The sequence below is a fragment of the Ambystoma mexicanum genome, chromosome 5q, assembly GCF_040938575.1.
Source record: "Ambystoma mexicanum isolate Mex_15411 chromosome 5q, UKY_AmexF1_1, whole genome shotgun sequence".
Lineage (NCBI taxonomy): Eukaryota > Metazoa > Chordata > Amphibia > Caudata > Ambystomatidae > Ambystoma > Ambystoma mexicanum.
Genome location: NC_090933.1, coordinates 1,312,168,723 through 1,312,193,804, shown reverse-complemented (window position 1 = coordinate 1,312,193,804; position 25,082 = coordinate 1,312,168,723). Strand labels below are relative to the sequence as shown.

The 25,082-nt window shown below is 45.8% G+C and overlaps 1 protein-coding gene across 6 annotated transcripts in view; it reads right to left on the bottom strand.

The window, feature by feature from the left end:
• LOC138498068 (solute carrier family 52, riboflavin transporter, member 2-like) overlaps positions 1-25,082 on the bottom strand; it is a 308,844-nt gene that overhangs the window by 112,807 nt on the left and 170,955 nt on the right. The window lies entirely within an intron of this gene.

Genomic DNA, 25,082 nt, shown 5'->3' with positions numbered 1-25,082 from the left:
CTGAGTTGGCCTTGCTGAGATTTGAACCCGCTACCTACATATCAGACAGATTGCAGCAGTGAGAGCTCAACCCTTTGAGCTATATTACCAGCTTCTATGACGGGGAAGAGTAAGAAATCTCATGGGGGTTTCACAAATCATACAATTTTTAAAGGAAAACATACTTATCAAATTTGGTCTAGCAAAGACTTCGAAAGCTTTTTCCTAATGCAACTTGCACCTTTTATCATAATCTTTAGCATGTTTTGCCTCCCTTCTTAATGTCCTCGCAAAGAGGGGAGCCCCTCAGAAGCAATGAAGGTACAAACATGGATTCTGGGTGGTGGTTACAGTATCCATGAAGCAGGATATGTCAAGGTAGAGACTGGAAATACTTGGGACCCTTTCACTTCAGAAGTATTTCTTCAAACATGAAGGGGGATAACATTATCCTCCTCAAAGGAGGTAGTACGCAGATTGGTACTGTGGGGGAAACTGCGATTTAGAAATGTTTAATGAACTCCTTGATCACTTTGCTGCTTGACAATGTTCAGCTACGTTTAACAAGTGCCATATTGCCATTGCTGTGCGAGACCTATGCTCTAATGCGCATGTTCTAACTTTGAAGGTTTTACCGCCTAGGGCCTAGAGGTGCTGCGTCCCCAGTCCCAGTCTCTGATGTTTTTCCACTTTTAGAACCCCGCTGTCCTAAGCCAGGAGGTTCCAGCAGACTGAGGTTGCCATACAGTAAACGAACTGGCTTGCCTTGAGCTGCCTGTGAACTGTAGAAGTGGCTTACACAGCAGAACTTGCATGTGTCCCTGTATGCCGTCCATCCTGAATATGCCTTCCTGAGCGTGAGAAGGCAGCCTCTGCCTAAGACTTGTATACGATAGCATGGTGCGTCTGCAACCGCCCTCTGCATTGACATGCATGTGTGCTCTCCTGTATAAAGCTCAGTGCTTGGCGGGGCGGGGGTTGCTACGCAGAGTCTCGTCGGGTCATTGCCTTATTGTTTGTCCCGTGTATGCTGGCTTTGCTGTGTCGCCAATCTACTGGAAGAGTCTGTGATTGTTTTTCCAGGTCAGTACTATACACACAGCCGTTGTGCTGCTCGGAACTTCCATCGGGAAGTGCCAATCACGAAATGTTACCGAGCTTGGGAACCTCGGATGATGAAATGGCCCGACAGCCCGTTTCAGCATGGATGAAGCCACAGTGCAATAAAGGAACACGGAATTCCCAGGCTAGCGCCTACCCTGGGGAGAACATGCTCGCAGGAACTAGCCCCTTGTATACAGCGAGAATGCCAGAGCCTGAGAATGGAATTACACACAACCCCTTTCAAGGGTGGAGCCAAAGATAGTAAGACAGTGGGCCTCATAAGTGTTGCGGTAAGGCAACAATGGTGCCGGTAGGGCTACCAGCGCCGTTGTTACCTCGCTGCAATATTTTGAGTTCTGCTTTCGGGGGCCGCTCTGCACGCCTGGTCAGACCAGACGTGCAGAGCGGCACCTGCGAGTAGTACCGGATGGTAACAACGGGCCCGTTATTAACGGGACCGTTGTTAAAATCCTCCCCATTCCCATTGAGCAGTAGGGGGGCTCAAATGGGAATGGGGACGTTCCGGGTCCCGCGAATGGGAATTACCGGGCCCGCAAAGGTCAGAATGGCCCGGTCAGCCCCATTTTTTACGGAACCCTGACCTGAGTTTGGGGGTAGCCATGCTGCTAAAAACAGCATGGCTACCTCCAAACTCGTAATGAGGCCCAGTAAGAAGGGCACAATCACATTCATAAAAAGAGCTTCTGGAGAGACTGTTTCAGGAACATCTGCATATTTAAATGAAACCGTTTTATTCCTAGTACTCACAAGTTACTTCATCTGGACCACTGTAAGAAAACATTGAAAAGTGCAGGTCCGGTCCATAACTTAAAATATGAAGCCCTGCATAAGTGATTGGGCCAATAAGCAAGACACGGAGGTTGTTGGTTAGCCACACGTGCTGTAGAAGTTGTGTTACCTAGAGCTGATCAGGGGCCAGTCAAAAAGGGTATAGGCTGCGGTTACCAGGCAAGGGGATGCAAAGAGTGAGGTTTCACCACTACACTTGAAAATGCATGTAGTGAATGGCCCATGGGCTAACCCGCCATAGGAGCACAAAGCGGGTGTACCTCAAATAATGGGGAGGCAACCCACAAAATGTGGGGTCCTGGTAGCACCAAGAAAGTGAAGCGTGTTCTATCAATCCCATTATTTGGTTTATACTAGAATAAGAGAACCCACAATCAAGTGTCTGTTTAAGGCGCTATCCCTGAAACAGGACATGGAATTCTGCGTTGGCTTATTACAATGACCGCAATGGAATGGGAAGTGCAGTCTGGGATTAAGGAGTGGTTTCTCGGTGAACTCATAACTGGCTGTTCTGTCAGAAGCGGACATGTTCCAAGTGACAATTTGTGATATTTTAGGGAACCAAGGTGAACTCATTTCATCTTTCAATGTGTAGTTAATGTGCTCGTTTTCAAGTGTTTAATAATGTCTCTGTTTTTCTGCGGCCAGTTCACAAAGTAATAAGACATATTACACAATATCTTTTCACAAAAGAAAAAAAAAACAGAACACAGAATCCTGGTCTGCAAGAATAAACAAGCCCTTTAGTATGAAAGGCAAAACAAGTACGCGGCAGATCAAAATACAATACTAATATTCCATTAAACATCTAGAACCACTGGAAGCAGTTTAGGAGGCTGGAGGAAGGTTCTGGCTTCAGCAGTTGGGTTGCATAGGATCTGTTTGGGGATTTGAAGTGAGCCCGCAAGATGGGAACCAAGATACACATGGGATATAGGAGGCTGTTCAGGAACTTTCTCTAAAACGAGACTCCTTTCACTGACGCCAAATAGCAGCACAGCTATTCTGCACCAAAGGAAACACTGCTGCTGCTCTTTACCGTCACACTGAATTTCTGGGACCTTTCAGCTTCAGAGAAACTCGAAGCATGGTCACGGGTTATACCAGATGAAATATTCAAAAGCACAAAAGGATTTTGATTTCTGCAGGAATTCGAACATCAGCAACATTGGGAAGAACCTCCTCTTTTGGAGAAGACATCCTTAATGTCAGCATGTGACTGCACAAAGACTATGCATTTTAGTGAGTATTTCTCTTGATGGAATCACAGCAAACATACTAATTCCAGCATTCACTTTAGGGAAGGAACACGATTAGGGCCTGACTGGATATTCCTCGAAGGACGGATCCATGTAGGATTTTCAGATACCCCTCATTAATATTCATGAGATACACTGGCATACCACGATTCTAAATGTATGCACATTTTTGCTCACAAATAATCATTAGGGATATCCTGAAATCCGCCAGGTTTCCGGCCCTCAAGGCTTGGAGTTGGACAACACTGGGATATATTTCCAGATCCCACCAGAAAAACAGGAAAGAGGCAAAACCCTTGCCAGTCTCCACATGGAAGAGGACACATTGCTATCAGCACTCAACACAAGGAGAAGAGAATAGCTTTTCGATTAACTAAAATCGATAAAGTTACAAATATTTCTTTCAGGTTTGATTTCCATGAATCACCAATAGCCAGATGGATGCAAAGTCCATGTTATTTAAAAGATAAGCTATGTTTACTGCTTTTTTTCCAGGGAGAGGTAAGGCCATTTAAGTATTTTACTGCTCTTCCAGTGATAATATTACCTAAGAGCCAAACTGTGTGCCAATAAAACTAGAAAACAAGTATGTCCAAGAGGTCCTGAGCAGGCCAAAATGCACCACACACACTATACTGCCTTCGTGGAGGCATTTGATCATGTTTGGAGAGAGCATTCTTGGAATACACGTTTGCAGTGGGGCTGTTGTGCCACCTTAGTTAACATCCTGCAACCCATGCATCTGGATACATCTGCCAAGATAGGACTGGACGCCAATAGCTGGATGTCGGATCCATTAAGGATCTTTGAGGGGTTGCGCCAAGGCTATGTGCTGGTGCCAGCTTTTGTTCAACCTGCATTTCTCGAACTTTAAGAACACCTGTATGAAGGTTTACTCTTTTCCTCCTTAATAGTGGTCTGTCTCTGTGACATGGTTGGACTATGCAAAGACTTCATCAATCCCTAAATGACTAAATGGAGGCAAACGGCCTTCCTTTTCAATGAAATGTATTTATTTGAAGGATCGTCTTTTTTCTTGGAACATAAATTCTACTAAACCTGGAGGTGGTTAACTGCTTCAAGTATCTGGGCTATAATATACTTGTGTGAAAATGCTTAACAGTAAGACATTCATTACTCACCATAATTGTATTTCTGATGATTGTATCTGCTTAGATTCACATGCTGTGCATATAGTCTGACATCTAGTGGTAATCGCGGCGTATTGCATCTATCTTTCGAAGAAAGAAAAAGGGAAATGGGCATGACGAACACCATCCCTGATATGTTGTGTAATGTACCCAATATCCATCACGCGTCGAGATTGTACCAGTTGTTTTTGTTCTGCCTTGAGGGAGATTTACAGAGTGTTAGCGAGTACAGAAGAAAGAAGGTGTAAGAGGTCTATGTTCCTTCTACTCCAAGAGGGGAGGAAGGGTGGGCGCATGTGAATCTAAGCTGAAACAATCACCAGAGATGCTACTACGATGAGTAACGTATGCCTTCTGATGCTTGTGAATCTGCTTAGAATCACATGCTGTGCATAGACTAGCAAGCAGTACCCGGAGATGGTGGTGGGATGCGGGAAGGTACAGTAGCAAAGAGATCTCAGCACTGCTTGTCCCACCTGAGAATCAGATTTAGAGTTTGTCCAAGCAGTAGTGTTGAGTGAAGGTGTGAACAGAACTCCAGGTAGCCGCTTTGCAAATAGAAACTAGAGGAATCATTGCAACAAAGCCTATAGTGGCCCCTGTCCCTTGAGTAGAATGAACTCTAGGTGTAAAGGGTAAGTGTCCCGTGGCAAGCGAGTAAAACAGTGTGATGCATTTAACAATCCACCTTGAGATTGCTGATTTAGAGATGGAATCTGCCACAGAAACAAAGAATTGGTTTGTATTTCTTAGTGGTTTTGTTTTTAAGGTAGTAAACCACTGCTCTAACATCTAGTGTATGAGGCTTCTTTCAGCTGAGTTAGTTGGGTTCTGTAAGAAAGGTGGAAGTTCGATTTATTGATTCACGTGGAACTGGGAGATGAATTTAGGTGCAAAACGTGGATGGGTGCTCAATACCACCTTACCATTGAGAATAATTACAAATGGGTGCTGAACTGAGAGCCGGAAGTTCACTAACCCTCCTTATAGAGGTATGGGCACTATGAAGGCAGTCTTATAGGTGAGGGCCTTAAAACTGGCCCTATGCATTGGCTCAAACGGAGGTCCCATTAATCTTGCGAGAATAATATTCAAGTCCCATTCAGGATTTGGGTTGGAAATAGGAAGGTTAGGTCTTTTTACCCTTTCCATGAGTGCTTTAATTACAGGAATTTTCCACCATGAAGTCTTGCTCTGATATTTGTATATGCAGAGAGGGCAGCGAGGTGGACCTTAAGAGAGTTCAAAACTTGTCCCGAGTCCAATAAGTGAGTTAGATAAAGGACTATGTCTTAAGGTGAACAGTCTTATTGGAGTAACAGTGCCTGGTGTGTGGTGTGTTAGGTTTATGTGCCTTTTTAAGAAGATCCATCTATCTTTGAGGTAGCTGGAGATGCCCAAACAAAGACTTCAGGAGCCATGTTGCTAATTTGAGTGTTTGGGGCCATGGGTGCAGTGTCTTCCCTAGATCAGAGATGCGTCTGTGGTGAGAGTGCTCTGTCACAGGGCTGGTAAAGGATTCCCCTTTCAAACTGTAATTATTGATTTGTATGAAGATTATGGATGCGTTTTCTTTCTATGCTTCTTTTCATTTTCTAATAATGTGGTTCTTTGAATTTTCTCTTTTGTCTTCCTGTAATGTTTTGTGTGAAAAGGTTTGTTTTTAACTATATCACACAACAAAAAAGAATGCATGCCAACACCATCATGACAAGAACCTTCTCAAGGGCTTCCAGACAACAGCCATTCTACCATTTCTCTGGAATGCCTCTTCGCCCTTGTCGAATGGCCAACAAGCCCCCACACTACTCAACTACCCAATACAGCTCAAAAGACAGGACATCACTTGACTAGTCCGCAACCTTACATTCTTACCCACCCTTCGCGGACCTGCCATCCTCGAATATTCTTACATACTTTATCCGTCTTCCAGAGGTCCACGGAGGCAGCCTCATTAACTCAGTAAAGCCACATTGCTAATTAATGTCCTTGCTTTTCCATTTCGGTCAGTCCATAGTTGCTATGTGCTGCCTGCCACAGAAGTGGTTTTAGTCAATTCTACATGCAGCAGGCTAAAGGGTTGTATTCTGGGGGGCTGAGTGGTGGATGCCGCATCATGGGTTTTTGTTGTTGGGTTTGCAGAGAAAGGACTGGTATGTGTTTTGTGTTCGGGGGTTAGAAAGCATGCATCTTTTGCTGGCTTGGTTTGCATTTGGTGCTTCGAGTCAAGCCAGGCCCTATGGCTCGGTTTGGAGCAAACATTCTTTTCGCTCCCCAACCTTTACCTGCGATTAGTGCACACTAACGTGAGGGAAACAAGAGGTTCTAACAAGTGGCACTCCTCCCGGTTGAAGGAAACGAGAGGTTGCAGTATTCTAGGCAGGCAAAGGTCACCAAAAGTGCTAGGGGCGTGCCGCTATGGAACAGTCCAGAAAATGATTCTTGCTTTAGAAGAGTAAAAGACACCAGGCTCAGCGTGAGGTGTTAGTTATGCAGGGGGGGGGGGAGGGGTCTTCGGTTTAGTGCAAAGGTACCCACCGGGTAGCAGTCAAGAGAAAGTGGTCTGAACGGATCCATTCCACAGCCAGGCTTAACTCCAGAGATACCCACTGCCCCAGGTAATTATTCAGTTCAAATCCTTTGGTTTGCGATTGTTAGGCAAGATTGTATGCAGTACCCTTTGGGAGACTACACCAACCTTATCCTCCTGGCAATAGCAACCCAACCTTGGGTAGAAGTCTGTACTACACAGGTTGGTGGTGTGCCTGAGCAGCCACACTTATCTCAAGAGGGGTCAATGTAAGCTGTAGGGTTGTAACAGAGATTCACAGTGACAAGTATTCAAACGCACTCTTACACTCAAGGTTTCGTTATTAAACAGTTATTTATTAATTTTACTGTCAGTTCAATAAGCCTTCTATAGAAGGGAGCAAAAATATGTAACACAAAAATATACTTCAAAATACACACTCCCAGTGTCAGTAAATCAGTAGATACCCATTGGGAATGGCACACAGACATTTCCTACACCCTCAAGTGACTTAAATAACTAGGACACTGGACATTGATATATCACTGGTACATTTAGAGCAATACGGAGTTTGGTGTCAAAGCAAAGGTTTTTAGGGAATAAAGCAAAGGTTAACAAATATTCTTAAGCATGTAAGTACTTTTGAACCCTTCAATGCAAAGTAAATTAACCCTTTCCTGGGGGAAAGGTAAAGCACAAAGTCAGAGGTAAGAAGAGTCTTTCAGGAAGCCAGGACAGCCAACTTTAATTATGCAAACGTCTAAGGGAGCTGAAGCACTTATTGCAGCTAGGTAATCGTCCACAATGTTTTAGAGTCTTTCTAAAAAATGAAATCACTGTAGGGCCACAAGCTAGGAGGCTTGTGAGGGGCAAAGCTGCAAGCAACTCTGCAAAAGCAGCCAAGACAAGTCTCAACTGAGAGCTAGCAAGGCTACACAACTGAAGTGGGAGAATGGAAAAACAGGCTCCCGTCCTTCCCCTCTCGCGCCTGGCCTAAAGGATCACGGCCCAGACACCCGCCACGAGACGAGTTTGCCCATCTACCAGACGACCAAATACCCTGGTACAGGAACATACGGATGTGTCCATCTGCCTGCCCAGCAGCCCGCCCTGCCCATGCCGATACCTGCGGCACGGATCAACTAGACTAAAACCTACATGTCGTTAGAGATGCCATGACGACCTAGCCAACGGTCAGCACAACTGTGCCAATATACACACTGGACACTCCCGCACCAATCTACACAAAGAATATACTCAGTGCTATGACGTAGGCGACAGACATACTCACGGACGTGCATCTTTATTATTTTCCACATAGGCTCTCAAAATGCAGAAACGCAAAACGCATCATGAACTCATCTAAAGAGCTTGCTTACGCTTCTCCTAAACCCAGGTGTCATAATGAGAAATATAACGAAGACACGATACTGGTCATAAGACAATATGATACTATAACCTAAAGCGCCTGTGCACCAAACGGTTCCACCTATACACCAGGCCTAAGTAGGCCGCAAGCAAGAGCTCCCATGGACGTTAAAAGAACAAGAGTCAGGTTGCTGATCCTGCAGAATGAGCCTGGCGAAAGCAGACAGCCAAGGTCGTAATGTTGCAAACCCACATTCCAAAAGCAGACCATCAAAGGCACGATGTTGCAACCTCGCACGCCGCGCACCAACGTTAAAGTCGCACCTGCAAATTAAACCAGGCACACAGTGGAAAAACAATATTAATTGTGCAGAATTCTGCCTCAAACACGGTCCCACCTCACGTGACCAAGCCGAACCGGACAGGATGCCAAGCCCAGGAGAAAGAAGGCGTCTGGATCCCTCGTTACAAGACACAGGCAGATACACTTAAAAGGCTCAATGGACATCTGCGACAGTGGGAGTAGTCGGCTTTCCAGCTCATGAATAAGTCCTCACATTGTCTGCACATACTCATAGTGAAACATTGTTGCAAATGACAGGTACACCGAGAGCTGGGAACAGCGATGGTCCCAGGCTGGGAAGCTCGCGGGCGCACCAATCAGAACATGGGGCTCTTATCACTGACGCCATTAACATTAACCAATCATCAGGAGTCTTCATGTAACAATTCTCATGTATCTAATTGTAGGGACAACCCAGATATATCACCTGACTAACCCTTGTCCACTAATATTGTTCTCTATACGTATGCTATACTAACCCTACCATTTGAGCAACCAATTAAGAGTGGCGATAGGTTTTTTGCTAACTTTCTAAGGTGACGCAAGTAGCGCGTCATACTAAGGTAAAAAGGGCCTGCAAGCCCCACGATTGTGTGTGTGTCAGGACGGACGCGTACGATCCTTGACCCATCCCTGCCGTTTTTGTTTAATAAACAGCAGAGTCACCTTGCTTCTTGTGTGTGTCTCATACTCTCTCTCTTCTGGGATATACGGGAGGAGTTGGGGCCTCCCTGCCCGGAGGTCTGCGGACGGCCCGGCCGACCCCGGCAGAATTTTCCCCCCCCGACAAGTTGGAGGCACTGCTGAGATCTGTTTAAGATCGGCATTTTTTATTTTTGCTTTTTCCAGGCACTCCAGTTGCGAGGAGGCCCGGCGGCGCGGCCCCCTCTGCCGTCGCCCCCTTCTGAGGACTACAGGACCATCGCGGAGCTGCGAGAAGACCGGACAGCGCAATCCGGATATTGGCCCTCGGGAGCCGGTTGAGAAGTATCCCGCCCGCGGTTGGCGAGTGTCCAGACGAGGGGAGGTGACGAGCCGCTTGGAGGGGTGCACGCAGTCGAGCGGCCCAGCATCAAGAGAACTTGGTGAGCATGCCACGCACAACAAGCAATGTGAAATTGTGAGGGAGGGGGGAGGAATTAAATACGGGAGGTGGGAGGTGTTACACAGGTGCGCGGCGAAGGTTTGACAATTTAGTGTTGGAAATGGAATGAATGGTAGCCGAACAAGTGCGAGGGCAGTCGGCTACGTTACGCGAAGGGAGGGGGCGGACCACGAAAACATCACGTGCGGCCGCTCTTAGACACTGATTGGCCTAGGTCGCGACTACGTGTAAGGGTGTGTGTGTGTGTGTGTGTATGGTTTCCTACGATTTGGCATTTATTGATCAATGAGTAGATGAGGATCCTTATTGTTCGAGCAAGACACTCGCTAGGTAGATGACGTTTCCCTGTAGGCGGTAGCTAGTTAGTTGCCCAATACGGAAGATAATTGGCTTGTTAAGCCCTCCTGTCGAGGGGCGTATCACACGCCAGGCGACGCAGCGTGCGCAGTCCGATTATATTATTGATTTGATTACCTTGTTCCAGGAGTGACAGGAAGACAGCTGTAAGGGTAACGGGGGTAGATTGCAAGTGTATTTTGAACTTAAAGAATATATGAAGAACTTACCAGTAGCTCGAGGAGATCGGTGATGTCACCAGTAGGGCTTTCATAGGATATCGCGAACACAAGGCATCTCCGTTTTGAGAGTGATGGAGAAGAGAAGTGTGGTAAGGGAATGGAAACGGAGATAAACGGTAAATGAGTTGATCGGGGAAAGGCGAAACAGGGAACGTGGCTGCGCACGGAGAACGCCGGCCACGGCAAGTGTAGAAGGGGGAGGAGCACGTGAAATTAGGACGACTGTATAAGAACGTCATAAGGGGTACGCAGCCGCAGGGGGCTACGTGCGCCTCGGCCGCAGGGGGCCGTAAGGGTGTTGTATAAAGAAAGAAAGACAGGAGAAAATATATAATTGTAACATACTATATTTTTTATATAATTTTCCTTAGCGGACTATCGTAAGTCCCCAAACTTACGGGGCCAGGTAACGATATAAGGCTGTATATTGTAAACTACTAGTGAGATAAACTGCTACCAGATAGGGGAAGGGTAGCAAGTGGAGCGCTACTATGTCATACGGGACAAGATCGGGAGGGTGGGGGAACACCCTCACTACCCCACTACAACACATATGCACAACACTGCCACCCCATAGGGAGAAACTGATTAAGTATAGCATAGAATGGACCCAGGGGACGGATAACAAAATGCTGACACCGTGGCCGCCTAATGGTAGCTTCGATCCATATGTCCAACATTCATTATTAAACCATCTGCACAATACATATAAATGGAAGAAGTTGGCAAACCACGTGGAGGTGTTTAACTTATGGAGGATGTTCCAGGGGTCCCGACCAGGACCAAATGGAATGTTCACTATGGGGGAAATACCGGAAGACAAAGAGATTAAGGAGGAAGGAGAGGATGGGAAACAGGGGAGTGAGGACCAAAAGAACACGGGAAACAGAGGAGAGGGAGGAGAAAAGAATAATAAAACAGATGAAATAAAACAGGAACCGAGCAACGATATACCCCTAGCAAAGGGAGTGAAAACAGAGGGAAGGGGGTTGTACCCTTTAAGAGAATTAGGAGAAATAGAAAGAGGACAGTTAAGTGCGGCTGAGGGATACTCGAACCCGGCATACAGCCCTCCACCATATGTAGCTCATAGGAAGGTGCCAGCAGGGGAGGGGTGGACCGGAGAAGACCAGACTGTGGAAATAGGAAATGATGAGTGGGTAGCTGCACAGATATTATTAAAATTACGAGGTTCATTAACAGGAGAAGAGAAGGAGGTAGTAAAGAAAACAGAGGAGGATAATGCCAGGGAGAGTGAAATGAGGGGGGAAGAGCTGTTAAGACAAAAGGAAGAGATTTTGGAGGAACGACTAGCAAAATTAAGGGATGAGCAGAATGAATTGATGAAGCAGCTCGAGAGGGAAGAGAGAGAGAGAGCGAGGAAAAGGAAAGAAGGTAAGAACGAATTGGAAAAAATAAGGGAACGAACTGAGGAGCAAAGGAGAGAAGCTGAAAGGGTAAAAACAGCAGCAGAAAGGGTATCAAGAGTAGTGCTGCGAGAAAAGAAAAGGGAAGAAGAAGAAAAAGAAAAAGAAATGGCAATGTGGAAGAGGAGGCTACTATCAGAAACAACTAAGAAATACGAAGAAGGGAGGGTGCTAGAGAGTATAGTAGAAAGAGAAAGGGTGAAATGGGAAAGGAAGAAAGAGGATGAACGAATATTGGAACAGATGAGAAGTGAAGTGATGGAGGAATTAAAAAGGAAAAGGGAGGAAAATAGTAGGGAGATGGAGGAGAGAAATGAAGGAGAAAGAGAAGATAGGAGAAGGGAGAGTGGAGCATGGGGGGATGTATGTAGAAACACAGAAGTAGCAACATCAGCACAAAGGGGAGCGGTTGATGAAGGAGGAAAAGGAGAACTGGACCTAATAGACTTACAAACAGTAACGATCAAGGGGAAAAAGACTGAGTGGGGGGTGCCGTTTATGACTAGCTTTTGTAGTGAGGAAGAAGAAGGAGTGGAAAAGGAAGGAAGAAACAGTGAAAGGGAAAGCTTAGATAAATTATACATCACCCGGACCAACACAGACTCACCATGGATCAGTAGGAGAAAGGAGGAGCTGGGGAGAAGTGAGGAGGGAGAGCAAGGAATAGCGGAAAGACAGGCACATGAGGCCGCACCATCCCCATCACGCCCTCCCCCATCGCACCCTACATGTTCAACCACCTCACGCTCGTTACGCAAAATAAAACTCGCGCCCTTCACAGACGAGCTGACACCCTATGCATGTCGGCTTAGAGACCTCCCTAGTCGCAGGCAGGAAAGACGAATACACATGCCCACATTAAATACAGGAAATGATGGAAGAAGGGGAAAAGATGGAGAAGAAAGAGTTACGAGCAGGGGAAATATGGACGAAGTTGAAGATGTAGAAGAAAGAGAAGAGGAGGAAGGGTGTGAGGACTCGATATTATGGAACACAAAGGGTGAAACAAGACATAACTTAATGCCACTTTTGGAGAGAGGAGGGGTTAGACCACAGTATGTCCCTTGGAAGCATACCGATAAAGAAAATATAAAATGCAGGCTCCCATCATTAAGTGGAGGTGCGGGTAAATGGATATATGAAATGGAAAAACACACCGCAGGACAGAAACTGGCAGTAGGAGATGTAAAGGGCCTTTTAATATCAATATTAGGGGATAGAGCGGATGACATTTGGAAGAGAGCGGGATTCCATGGGGTAACAATAACAAACACATCGCATGATGGGGCACCATTCGCAAACTGCAGACATGCACTATGGCAGGCACTGAGGGTACAGTACCCAGACACATCAGACATAGGAGAAATTACCTCCCGCAAGATGCGTGAGAACGAAGATCCTGTTGATTATATCCAGGAAATCCAAGAGAAGTGGCGCATGGAAACTAGAGAACAATGGGATAAAACACCAGCAATATTTTACCATATACTGGTACAAGGGCTCCCAGAAGGAGTTCAGAAACAACTAAAGAAAGTAGTGGGAATGGAAGCAAAACCATGGCCCTAAATACAACTGACTATAGTGCATCATTGCAGGACATGGCAAGGAAAAATGAAACAAAAGGAAGAGGACAGGAAAACGGAAGAGGCTAAACTAGTACAGAAAAAGCTTACTAAATATACAATGGAAGGGGCACTAATAACTACACCTACAACAATGACCCAAAGCCCCACACAAGTAGTGGCTGCACAAGATTCCTCCCAAATGCCACCTTCACCGGCTATAAACACAACAGGCGCCGCCAATCCAACCATACACGACCAACATGGGGGGAGGACATACAATGGCAGGAACTGGGTATTATAATTATAACAGGGGGAGAGGAGGAATTATGAGAGGGAGAGGATACGGATATAGCACCCAACAGCAGGTGGGAGGACTTAGAAATTCCTACCCCACAGGGCAACCAGTATACCAGGACAACACAGGGAGCTTTCCATGGCAGAGTAGGGAACCACTGGTGTGTTGGAGCTGTGGACTATTGGGGCACATGTCACGCACGTGTAGAGTTAGACCAGGAACACCATCATGGAGTGATCAGGGACAACCAAGGCCCTCACAGGAACAGCAGGGCCTACAACAACAGCAGACGTTGCAACAGGGAAATGAACAACAACAACAATTAACACAACAACAGCCACAAACATATTCACTGCCACAACAACAGGTAGCGATGACACAACAACCCCAAGCACCACAAACACAACTGGGTAGGGTTTTGGGACACAACCCTTATACCGGAAATGGCCAGTCGTTGTACCCTCAATAGGACAGCCCACAGACGGCCTTGGTGTGTCCCATCCTGTCAGTAACACCTAATAGTGCGGAGGAACCACGCATAGAGGTAACGATAGGTGACAAAAAATTATCATTCCTTGTTGACACCGGGGCGACCCGGTCTTGCATAAGGGAAGGTAAATTCAATATGTCAGGCGAAACCATGAACACCCAAGGGTTCTCTGGGGCTAGAGGGTTGGTTCCCTTTACTGATAACATTCCCTTATCTATTGGAGATTATGATCTGTCAGTTCCACTTCTATATTATAGTTCCTCACCAGTAAATATACTGGGGAGAGACATAATGAACAGGTTGAATATGACTATCTCCTTTACTGAGGACGGCATAATTTGCTCTACTCCAGGGATTAACATGCTCACAGCACGACAGATTATGCAAGCATACTGCGGACAGACAGCGATTAGGGCGGAGCCAGTAGATGGCGAACTATTTCAGTATGGAACAGATATGGCAATTGCATGGATGCCAGGGATAGAAGGGAAAATATGGAGGAGGCCAGCAGCCTATCTGTTCAGACCAGAAACACCTGTTAATGAACCAGAAGGAAAGGTGGTTCTAATGGACATTGAGAGCATTATTGCAACAGCTGATTACATTGCTGTACATGCCCAAGACAGAGAAGGAAGAGCATGGAGGGCCGTGATAGCATTAGCAGAAGGATGTAGGCTCACCCAGGTGTCGGATGAGGAGCTGTTCTCAGATGAAAAGGAGGAAGGTGAAATGGTGTTTATGATGAGTGTGGAAATATGGCTAAGAGTGGCTTACAAACAAGTAGCACAGAAAATTGCAATGGCACTTGAGGCACCCGCATGCACCCCAGTCCCCTTCTTTAAGGAGGATATGTCAAAGGTACCCAAATCATTGTGGACTACTGGCCCCTATGACGTGGGGTGCATAAAAAGTATAGGGGGAGTAAGAATAAAATTGAAAAAAGGTGCAATACTCCCCAGAGTAAAACAGTACCCACTATCAAAAGAGGCAGATGAGGGCATATATGAAACCATAACGGCCCTTATAAATAATGGTATATTGGTCCCCTCAGAATCACCATGCAACACGGCTGTGTACCCAGTGCGCAAGGCTAAAGGGGGGTCTTGGCGCTTCATACAGGATCTCAGGCCCTTGAACAACATAGTAGAAGCGGAATATCCTGTAGCAGCAAACCCGGCCACAATATTGTGTGGCATTCCAGCAGAAGCATCACGATTTACAGTGATCGACCTTAAAAATGCTTTTTTCTCAATACCACTACACCCAGACTCACAAGATCTGACGAGCTTCACTTACAGAAACACAAAGTGGAAGCACACCAGATTGCCACAAGGGTATTGCGAATCACCCTCAATTTTCAATAGAGTCATACAGATGGATTTGGGTAACATTGAAGTGGAAAGCAACGTGTTGCAGTATGTGGATGACATAATAATTTGCAGTACAAACGAAAGAACCTGCAGAGAGGACTCCTTAAAGATGTTGACAATATTGGCTGAAAAAGGTTACAAGGTAGACATGGAAAAGATACAGTACTGTCAAGAACAGGTACTTTACATTGGTCAACTTATATCCCAACATGGAAGAAAGATTGCACCACAAAGAGCACAGGCCATTTCAAACACTCCAATGCCACAAACTGTGAGGGAACTGCAGCAGTTCCTGGGGCTGTGCAACTACTGTAGAGCATGGGTATTTGATTACAGCTCGTACATAGGACCCCTGCTTGAGGCGTTAAGGGAAGCTAATAAAGGGGAGAAAAAGCTGGGGTGGACGATGGAAATGAAAGAGGCTTTTGATGAATTGAAAGATGCGATATCAACTGCTCCGGTACTGGCATCCCCAGACTATGAGCGACAATTTTTTATATTCTCACATTGCGATTCAGCAGTAATAAATGCAGTGTTGGCTCAAAAAACAAGCATGGGCTACAAACCGGTAGCATTTTACAGCGGCCACTTAGATCCTGTGATGTTAGGCCACTTCCCTTGCGAACAAGGTCTCGCCGCAGCTGCTTTTGCGGTGGAAAAAGCATCAGCAATCACCATGGGGTGCCCAACTACACTATTTGTGGAACATGCACTATTTGCGATATTGAATAAACCTAAATCCACCCTAACCACGCAAAGAGCATCAGGTTATGAGATCATTTTATCCAGAGCTGAACTATCAATTGTTAGATGTAGCACGGTCAACCCTGCAAGGTTCCTAGCAGAAGTAATTGAGGAGGGAGATTATGCCCATGACTGTACGCAAATAACTGAAATGTACTCATGTACTAGAAAGGTTGAAGAAAACGCACTAGAGGGAGGTGAGCTCTTGTTTATTGATGGGTCATCAACTATCGATCAAAGGGATGGTGTAAGGAGGACTGGGGCTGCAGTGGTAAAAATGGAGGTACCGGTGTGTGTGGCAATGAAATGTGTACAATTACCACAGCATTACTCCGCTCAAGCAGCGGAACTAGTTGCACTGATCTTGGCGTTGAAGGAAAGCTTTGACAAACGGGTGACCATCTACTCCGACAGCGCATACGTTACATCTACTGTCCACTCAGGGATGTAATGGAGAAGAAGAGGGTTTAGGAGAGCTGATGGCACTCCAGTGCAACATGCCCTCTTATTGGCTGAACTAATTGAAGTAATAAATGACCCCCAAGAATTAGCCTTAGTAAAATGCACCGCACACACCAATGGTGAGGACCACGTCTCGAAGGGGAATGCAGCAGCAGACGCACATGCGAAGTATGCTGCATACTTTGGTGAGATATGGAACCCCCCAGAGTCACAGAGAGGGAGAGGGAGGGGAATGGCTAAGGAGATGTTGATAAGAGAAGGGTACACCCATCTCCCAGCCACAAAGATTATGGAGCTACAAGCGGCTGCACCAATGGCCGAAAAAGAAATATGGGTAAAAAGAGGATGTACAATGTCACCGACCGACGCACTATGGCGCCAGGGTGGCACTGGAAAGGTTGTAATACCATTGGCACTTTTGAACACCGCCCTGAGCCAACTACATCATCCAGCCCACACAGGCAAGGAAGTAATTGCAGCACGAATTAGGGAAGACTGGTTCTGCCCCGAGTTAAATTCTCATGTGTCAAATTTTATCAGTAATTGTCTCACATGCCAACAGTTTACGGCCGGCCATACTCTAAAGGTGATAAGAGGTACTATACCCCGGCCAGAGGGACCTTTCCGGCATCTCCATATTGACTATGTTGATATGATCAACATATGTCAAGGAAATAGGTATATGATTTTAGTAGTATGCCCATTCTCTAGGTGGATTGAGGCAGGGCCCTGTTCACACCCAGATGTATTTAGAGCAGCTAAATTCCTAGTGAGGGAGGTCTTCCCCAGGTGGGGAGTGTGCGAGGTGTTAAGGTCAGACAATGGCCCACATTTCGCAAACGAAATGTTCCAGCACATCACATCCTTGCTGAACATCAAGCATAAATTTGCATGTGCATACCACCCACAAGCCAACGGTGTATGTGAACGCCTGAATGGCCTATTAAAGGAGGCAATTGCAAAGATACAGCAAACAACAAAGAAGAGTTGGTTATATTGCCTTCCATTTGCTCTATTTGAGCTAAGGAATAGACCAGGGTCCGACCACCACCTCACCCCTCTCGAGGTGGTTACCGGACGTCAAATGCGCCTTCCCCTAACGCCAACGTCAAGAGCATTTACCGACCACGAAAGCACAGCGAGTGTTCTTGGTGATGAAATGTACCAATATGTGTCTTCTTTGATTACTAGTGTAGTGTTTGTGTCTCAACAGCTCGAGCGCACACGGGGCGGGTCTAACAGCAATCAACAAGAAGACGCGGATAAAGAACTGGAAAAGGAAGGACTGTGTAAAATTGCTAAAGGTGACCACGTACTACTTCGCAATTTCAACAGGAAGTGGAATAGTTCACAATTCACTGGCCCCCATCTGGTAGAGGAGGTATCAACGAGAGCAGTAAAGCTACAGGACAAGCGTGCCTGGAACCACCTACACGATGTAAAGATCTACAAACCACAGACCCGCCCCAGCGCCACCGACAGGTCCATTGGGAGAACAGCAACATCACCAACGGAGGAAGAAAGTTCTACCACAGCCAACGGCCCAAGTGTTCCCATACCCCTGTCACTCCCCAGAGAAAATAACTGAAGAAGAAAGGGGTGATCCCCATACTGCCCACCCCATGGTCACACGCTCAAAGAGTAAAGATACTTCCGCCAGTTGAGCCCAAACCCCCTGCCCACCACCCACTGACCCTACCCCCATTGCAGTAATACCTGAATTGAAGGACATTGTCTCGCACACGTACACATGTAAACACGTGAATGCTCTCTTTTCTTTTCTCTCGCACATGCAGGAACTGCGTATTATTGTACTGCTAAGAAAATAGATAACTAACAAATTCACTGCCCAGGAGTAGATGGTACCCTCAGACGATAACTACCCAGAAGAAGTGTCACACCAATTTGTATATGAAATAAAAAGGCCAACGTACCTGAAAAGGAAAAGGGTACATGTCTACTACACAGCATTCCTCTTGGCCATAGAATACCATGCCCCACCTCCACCCATACTTGCCTGCCCTAAGAGATAGATCGCTTAGATTAGCGTGGGAACAGCTCTTCACCTGGACACTGAATGACTATTTGATAGGGAGAGCTTAAAAAACAACAACTAACATTTAATAACCAGCATATTGAGAATTTTCAGGCGGGCAACTCTAACGTCGCAAGAATACGCTGCCAGACTGCAGCAAGGTAAGAGCAAAATGCCGGTGAAATTAGCATGTGTAATAAAAATAATAGGGATTTTCATGATCACCGGGTTCTTGGCTGCCTCTGTATGGCAGTACAGCTGTGCTATCAATATTATTGCTGTACCCAAACCTAACCCACCCCCATCCCCAGCTGCAACAGGTGTTACGTCAGGTGATACTAGTAAAATTGCGCACAAACAAAATAGAGTTCAACGCAGCACATACTCAGATAATAAAGGTATTGACAATTATATACAAGATTCAGCACACGTCTCAAACCACATATGGTACCAACACATGACCCGCATTGGTAAGCAGACAACAGAAGATAGCTGCTACGTTTGCTCATTAATACCATACGCCATGAGCGCTTCTCGAACATTTGTTGCCACAGAAATAGATGAAGACAGCACGATGCATAATATACTTGGCACTGTTCCAAACGAAAGGAAGATTTCAAGGGACAGTGGTGCATATGGTGTGGAAAACACGAGACTCATACCCATACGAAAACAACTTCCTCAAGACTTATTTGAGTTACCACAAGAGCAGTTTACATGCTGAAGCATTCAGATACATAACAAGTGGTCCTGCAAAAGGGGAAACAAAGAAAGTAACACTGCAGTATTTACCATGTGATTGGTACGCCACTGAAGTTCCTGGTAAACCAGGATGCTGGGAGAGGCCACTGGTGACGATAACGGGGAAGGTGTACTTGGACAACAAATGGGAGATAGGAGTGATTGGCAGCAACATGGTAACAAAAGAAACTATTTCAACTATCGATGCACACAACCACAGATGTTGGACGACTTGGATCAAGTACGTGCCCATGCTCACGTGGATAGAGACGGATGAAGACCCAATAACAATACTGCCGCTGACTGCGCCTAAGGTATGCTACCAACATAAAGGAGAGGTGGACGTAGGATACAACACCAACTGTGCAAGCGTGATGGAGTTACCTGAGGGGGGAGCAGGAACAGCAGTAATAATGGACCATTACTGGGCCTGTGGAGAAAAGGCATACCACACACTGCCCCCTCTGTGGAATGGTGTATGCACGATGGTGCACGTCAATGTACCATCACTAGTGGTACCCCAGAAGCATGTGAATGTGGCGAACTTTCCCAAAATGGATGAAGGGGACAAGAGAAAGAAGAGATCTGCACCACCTCAGGAGGAGCCAGGACACAGGACCAATGGCAATAATACTGTCCTAAATAGAAGGAAAAGACAAGGAGAACCTCTGACAGGAAATTACCTATGGGGAAGGTCGGAAACTGCACTCACTTCAATTCCGCCAGAACACAGACAATTTATCAGAGCAGCAATGTTCTTCTCCTCAATAATCCATCCGGGACTGCAGGCTTACGCAAACGCAAAATGGCTCCAGATAACTAGATGGGAACTAATGATGACCATCAATTCTACAGTAAATGGATTCAACGCAATAAAAGAGGAGCTGCGAGCTATAAGGATGGTAGCACTTCAGAACAGATATTTATTGGACCTCCTCACAGCCATGGAAGGAGGAGTCTGCGCAAAGATAGGACAATCATGCTGCACGTTCATTCCTGCCAACGATGCTGACAACGGTACACTGACAGAAGCAGTTTCAGAATTGGCCCAGATGCACTCCAAAATGATGGATGAAAGTAAAGGCGTGAAAAAGGATGAGAGCTGGTTTTCGCTATTATGGTCATGGATGCCATCTTGGCTGTCAGATGGACTGAAAATTATAGTTGGTTGTACTCTTTTGGCTGGAGCTACACTGATCATAATAAGATTTTGGAAGGCCCGGAAGGCACGCACCACTGACGAGTTGCTTGAAATGGTCGGTATGCACCCATTGATGCCAGCAGATGTTGGCCAGCACACAGGCATAATAATACAAGAGAGAGAAATTGCGCAACCAGATCATCACCAACCACCGGGACCAACCTTCGGTGAAGATCGAGAACCCAAGAAACCCCAGGAGTTACATAGGGAAATGGGTATACTGTACTCCTGGAGGAACATGTGAATATATGTATTGGTCATTTGAAGATCATGTTAACCACTATGGACATTTAGGAGGAATAACTAAGATATGGAGAGTAAGAGGAGATAACGAAAAGGATATGTTTGTGGTCGACAAGTCGACCAGAGGGGGGACTGAAGTGGGAGAATGGAAAAACAGGCTCCCGTCCTTCCCCTCTCGCGCCTGGCCTAAAGGATCACTGCCCAGACACCCGCCACGAGAAGAGTTTGCCCATCTACCAGACGACCAAATACCCTGGTACAGGAACATACGGATGTGTCCATCTGCCTGCCCAGCAGCCCGCCCTGCCCATGCCGATACCTGCGGCACGGATCAACTAGACTAAAACCTACACGTCGTTAGAGATGCCATGACGACCTAGACAACGGTCAGCACAACTGTGCCAATATACACACTGGACACTCCCGCACCAATCTACACGAAGAATATACTCAGTGCTAGGACGTAGGCGACAGACATACTCACGGACGTGCATCTTTATTATTTTCCACACAGGCTCTCAAAATGCAGAAACGCAAGACGCATCATGAACTCATCTAAAGAGCTTGCTTACGCTTCTCCTAAACCCAGGTGTCATAATGAGAAATATAACGAAGACACGATACTGGTCATAAAACAATATGATACTATAACCTAAAGCGCCTGTGCACCAAACGGTTCCACCTATACACCAGGCCTAAGTAGGCCGCAAGCAAGAGCTCCCATGGACGTTAAAAGAACAAGAGTCAGGTTGCTGATCCTGCAGAATGAGCCTGGTGAAAGCAGACAGCCAAGGTCGTAATGTTGCAAACCCACATTCCAAAAGCAGACCATCAAGGGCACGATGTTGCAACCTCGCACGCCGCGCACCAACGTTAAAGTCGCACCTGCAAATTAAATGTCAGAAATAAAGGATTGTGGAGTAAACGAAAGCAGGTACGGAGAAACTACACTTCCCAGTAGGCATTGTAGTTTCAGGGGGCCGTTAGGTCACAGCTGCTAGTGATCTGCAATTAGTGCGGGTCTTCATAACGGCCGCTCGCCCATGCTTCAGTGCTGTTGATTAATGAATGGAGAGCACGGGCGGCGGCGGCGACGGCAGCAGGCAGGAGCAAAGCAGAAGGCTGAGAAGGCGTGAAGGAATCACGCTTGCTATGCCGTGTGAAATCTTGATTCCTGGGCTACGGCGATGAAGACTTGATTACTGCCTTATTCTCTGCAGGTCCGGGTCTGTCACGGATGACTCCCCGGGCCATAAAGCTAAGTGGTGCCTATGTTTATTTTACTTGCTGGGCTGCGGCGGTGAAAACTTGTTTATTGCCTCATTCTCTTCAGGTCCGGGTCAGTCACGGATGACTCCCCGGGCCATAAAGTTAAGTTGTGTTAAGTTTAGTGACTTGCAGAGATACGGCGGGGATTTTGGGAATCTCTGACTTTCAATGCAGTTATGTTTACGCTGGTCTGTGACAGTGATTTGTAAAATACAAATGATGCCCCCATTTTTGTGAAGCTAATTTTGCTGAATGCAAGAGAGATATTTTGTTAGTAAGCCTGTTACATGGATACTAGGTGCCTTCCCAGTGCATTGTTTCATGAATTATGAAGTATCTGGGTGGGACAAGGTTATGCACACAATATTGACAAGGCATGTTCTCTAATGCAAATGGTTTTCTTTGTATACGCACAAGGTTTTGTAAGGTTACGTGAATTCAGGAGTCAGGTCAGGTTGCAGGAGTAATAATTGAAGAATTCCTTCAATTAAACTAGGTGTTCTTATTTTGTATATGTCTTGTTCTCCCTTCCTTTCCTTTATTTATCCATCCCCTTTCCCTAACTCCGTCTTCCCCCCATTGGCTGCCACGTGGCTACCTGTAATTCTAAAGTCAGGCGCCCGTGCCAACCACGGTGGGAGGGGTCGATCCATTCGGCTTCTGTGGTTCGGGAGAGAGGATTGAAACCCACTCTCCCTTAAGTTCAGATCTTGACAGAATCAACAGCCCCCGTATTCGGGAGTACTGAACCACCCAGGCCAAATGGATAACCCTCCTTCTTTAGCAGAAGTGTTAAAGGTACTACAAGATATTCAGGTGGAATTGATACATGTAAGGCAGGAATCTAGTACGTTGAAGAATCAAGTGCAAGGATTAGTAGCACAAGGGACACCATTGGAGGAAGCAGGGTCGTCTACAAGTAGAACGCCCACTGTGGTGGTTCAAGCACCCAGTAGTGTGCCGTTAGCACCACCGGAAAGATTTTCTGGGGATCCAAAAAAATACATGACGTTCTTGACCCAGTGTAGATTACATTTTTTGTGTAAACCATCAGCCTTTGAGACTACTCAAGCAAGAACTGCCTTTGTGATTTCATACCTAACAGGAGATGCAGCTGCTTGGGCGATGCCTTTGGTACAAAAAGATGATCAATTATTGTATAATTGGGATAATTTCCAGGCTGAATTCGGTAGATTATTTGATCGAAGGGAAGTGTCATTGGCGCAAGACAAGGAGTTATTGGCTTTAAAACAGGGTACCAGAGATCTAGTTTCGTATGTGACCCACTTTAATAGACTGATAATCGAAACAGATTGGCCAGAGAATAAACGAACTGTTCTATTCTATCAAGGATTGAAGGAAGAACTAAAGGACGCCATGGCACAGGTGGAGCCTCAACCCAACACATGTACAGCTATGATTGATTTAGCATTAAGGTTGGATCATAGAATGAATGAGCGAAAGGGAGATAGGAAAAAATCCGAGGTGGTACCTTTTGTACGATTGGATAGAGGTAGGGTGAACAGAAACAGTGAAGGGGAACCTATGCAGATTGGAGGAGTTAGGGGACCATTATCGACCACAGAAAAGGAACAGAGAAAGGCTAATAATTTATGCTTGTATTGTGGCCAGCCAGGACACTATATCCGTACTTGTCCAAATACTCCTAAGAAGGTAGGGAATGGAGATAAGAGCAAGGTCGAGTCGGGAAAAGGAGTGGGCCGGCCTTAGGGGGAACAAAGGTGTCAGGCTCAGTGGTAGAAAAGTTCCCCACGTGGGTAGCAAATACTTCAAGAAAAGGTAATTCTCACTTGTATATACTAGTAACTTTGATTTTTGCCTGTAATAAACAGATGGTGTCAGCCATGATAGATTCAGGGGCTACTGGAAATTTTATTGACATTGATTTGGCCAAAAGACTAGGGTTGCCTTTGAGAGAAAAGACTCAAGTGGAAGGGGTACAGTCGGTGGATGGGTCACCTTTAATTTCGGGACCCATTTGTCAGCAAACTCAAACCCTAGAAATGAGGTGTCAGTCTGGCCATGTGGAGGATATCATACTAGATCTCATAGCAGCTCCCCAGTTCGGTCTTATTTTAGGAATTCCTTGGTTAACTCAGCATAATCCAAGAATTGATTGGGTAGCTAGAGAGATATTTTTTGAAAGTACGGAATGTATGGGTCACATTGAAGAAGAAGTGAGCCCTGCATTGTTTTTGGCAGATCAACCACCAGCAGCACAAGTAGTGGGGGCGGTGGGAGCACAGGTTCCAGGGCAATATCAAGAGTATGTGAATGTGTTTGATAAAGGAGGAGCGGAACAACTACCCCCCCATAGACCATACGACTGTGTCATAGAGTTGGAACCTGGGGCTAAGCTACCATGTAGTAGAATATATGCATTAACGGAAACTGAAAATCAACATTTGAGAGAGTATCTGGATGATATGTTAAAGAAAGGGTTTATTAGACATTCTACATCACCCGTTTCATCCCCATTGTTTTTTGTGCCTAAAAAAGAGGGTACCTTGAGAACATGCATTGATTATCGTGCATTAAATAAGGTGACAGTTAAAAACAGATACCCACTCCCTTTAATTTCTGGATTGTTGGACCAAGTGAAGACAGCGGTGATTTACACCAAGCTTGATTTACGTGGGGCATATCATTTGATTCGGGTCAAAGCAGGGGATGAGTGGAAAACTGCATTTCGAACTAAGTTTGGATTGTTTGAGTATTTGGTGATGCCTTTTGGTTTGTGTAACGCTCCTGCAGCATTTCAATTTTTTATGCAGGAAGTTTTGAGTGAGTTTTTGGACATTTTTGTTATTGTATACATTGATGACATTCTAATTTACTCAAATTCACAAGAGCAACATGTGAGTCATGTACGGGCAGTGTTAAAGAAATTACAAGAACATCAGTTATATGTGAAATTGGAAAAATGTGCCTTTCATGTGAAAAGAGTGGAGTTTTTGGGCTTCATATTGACCCCAGAGGGTATAATTATGGA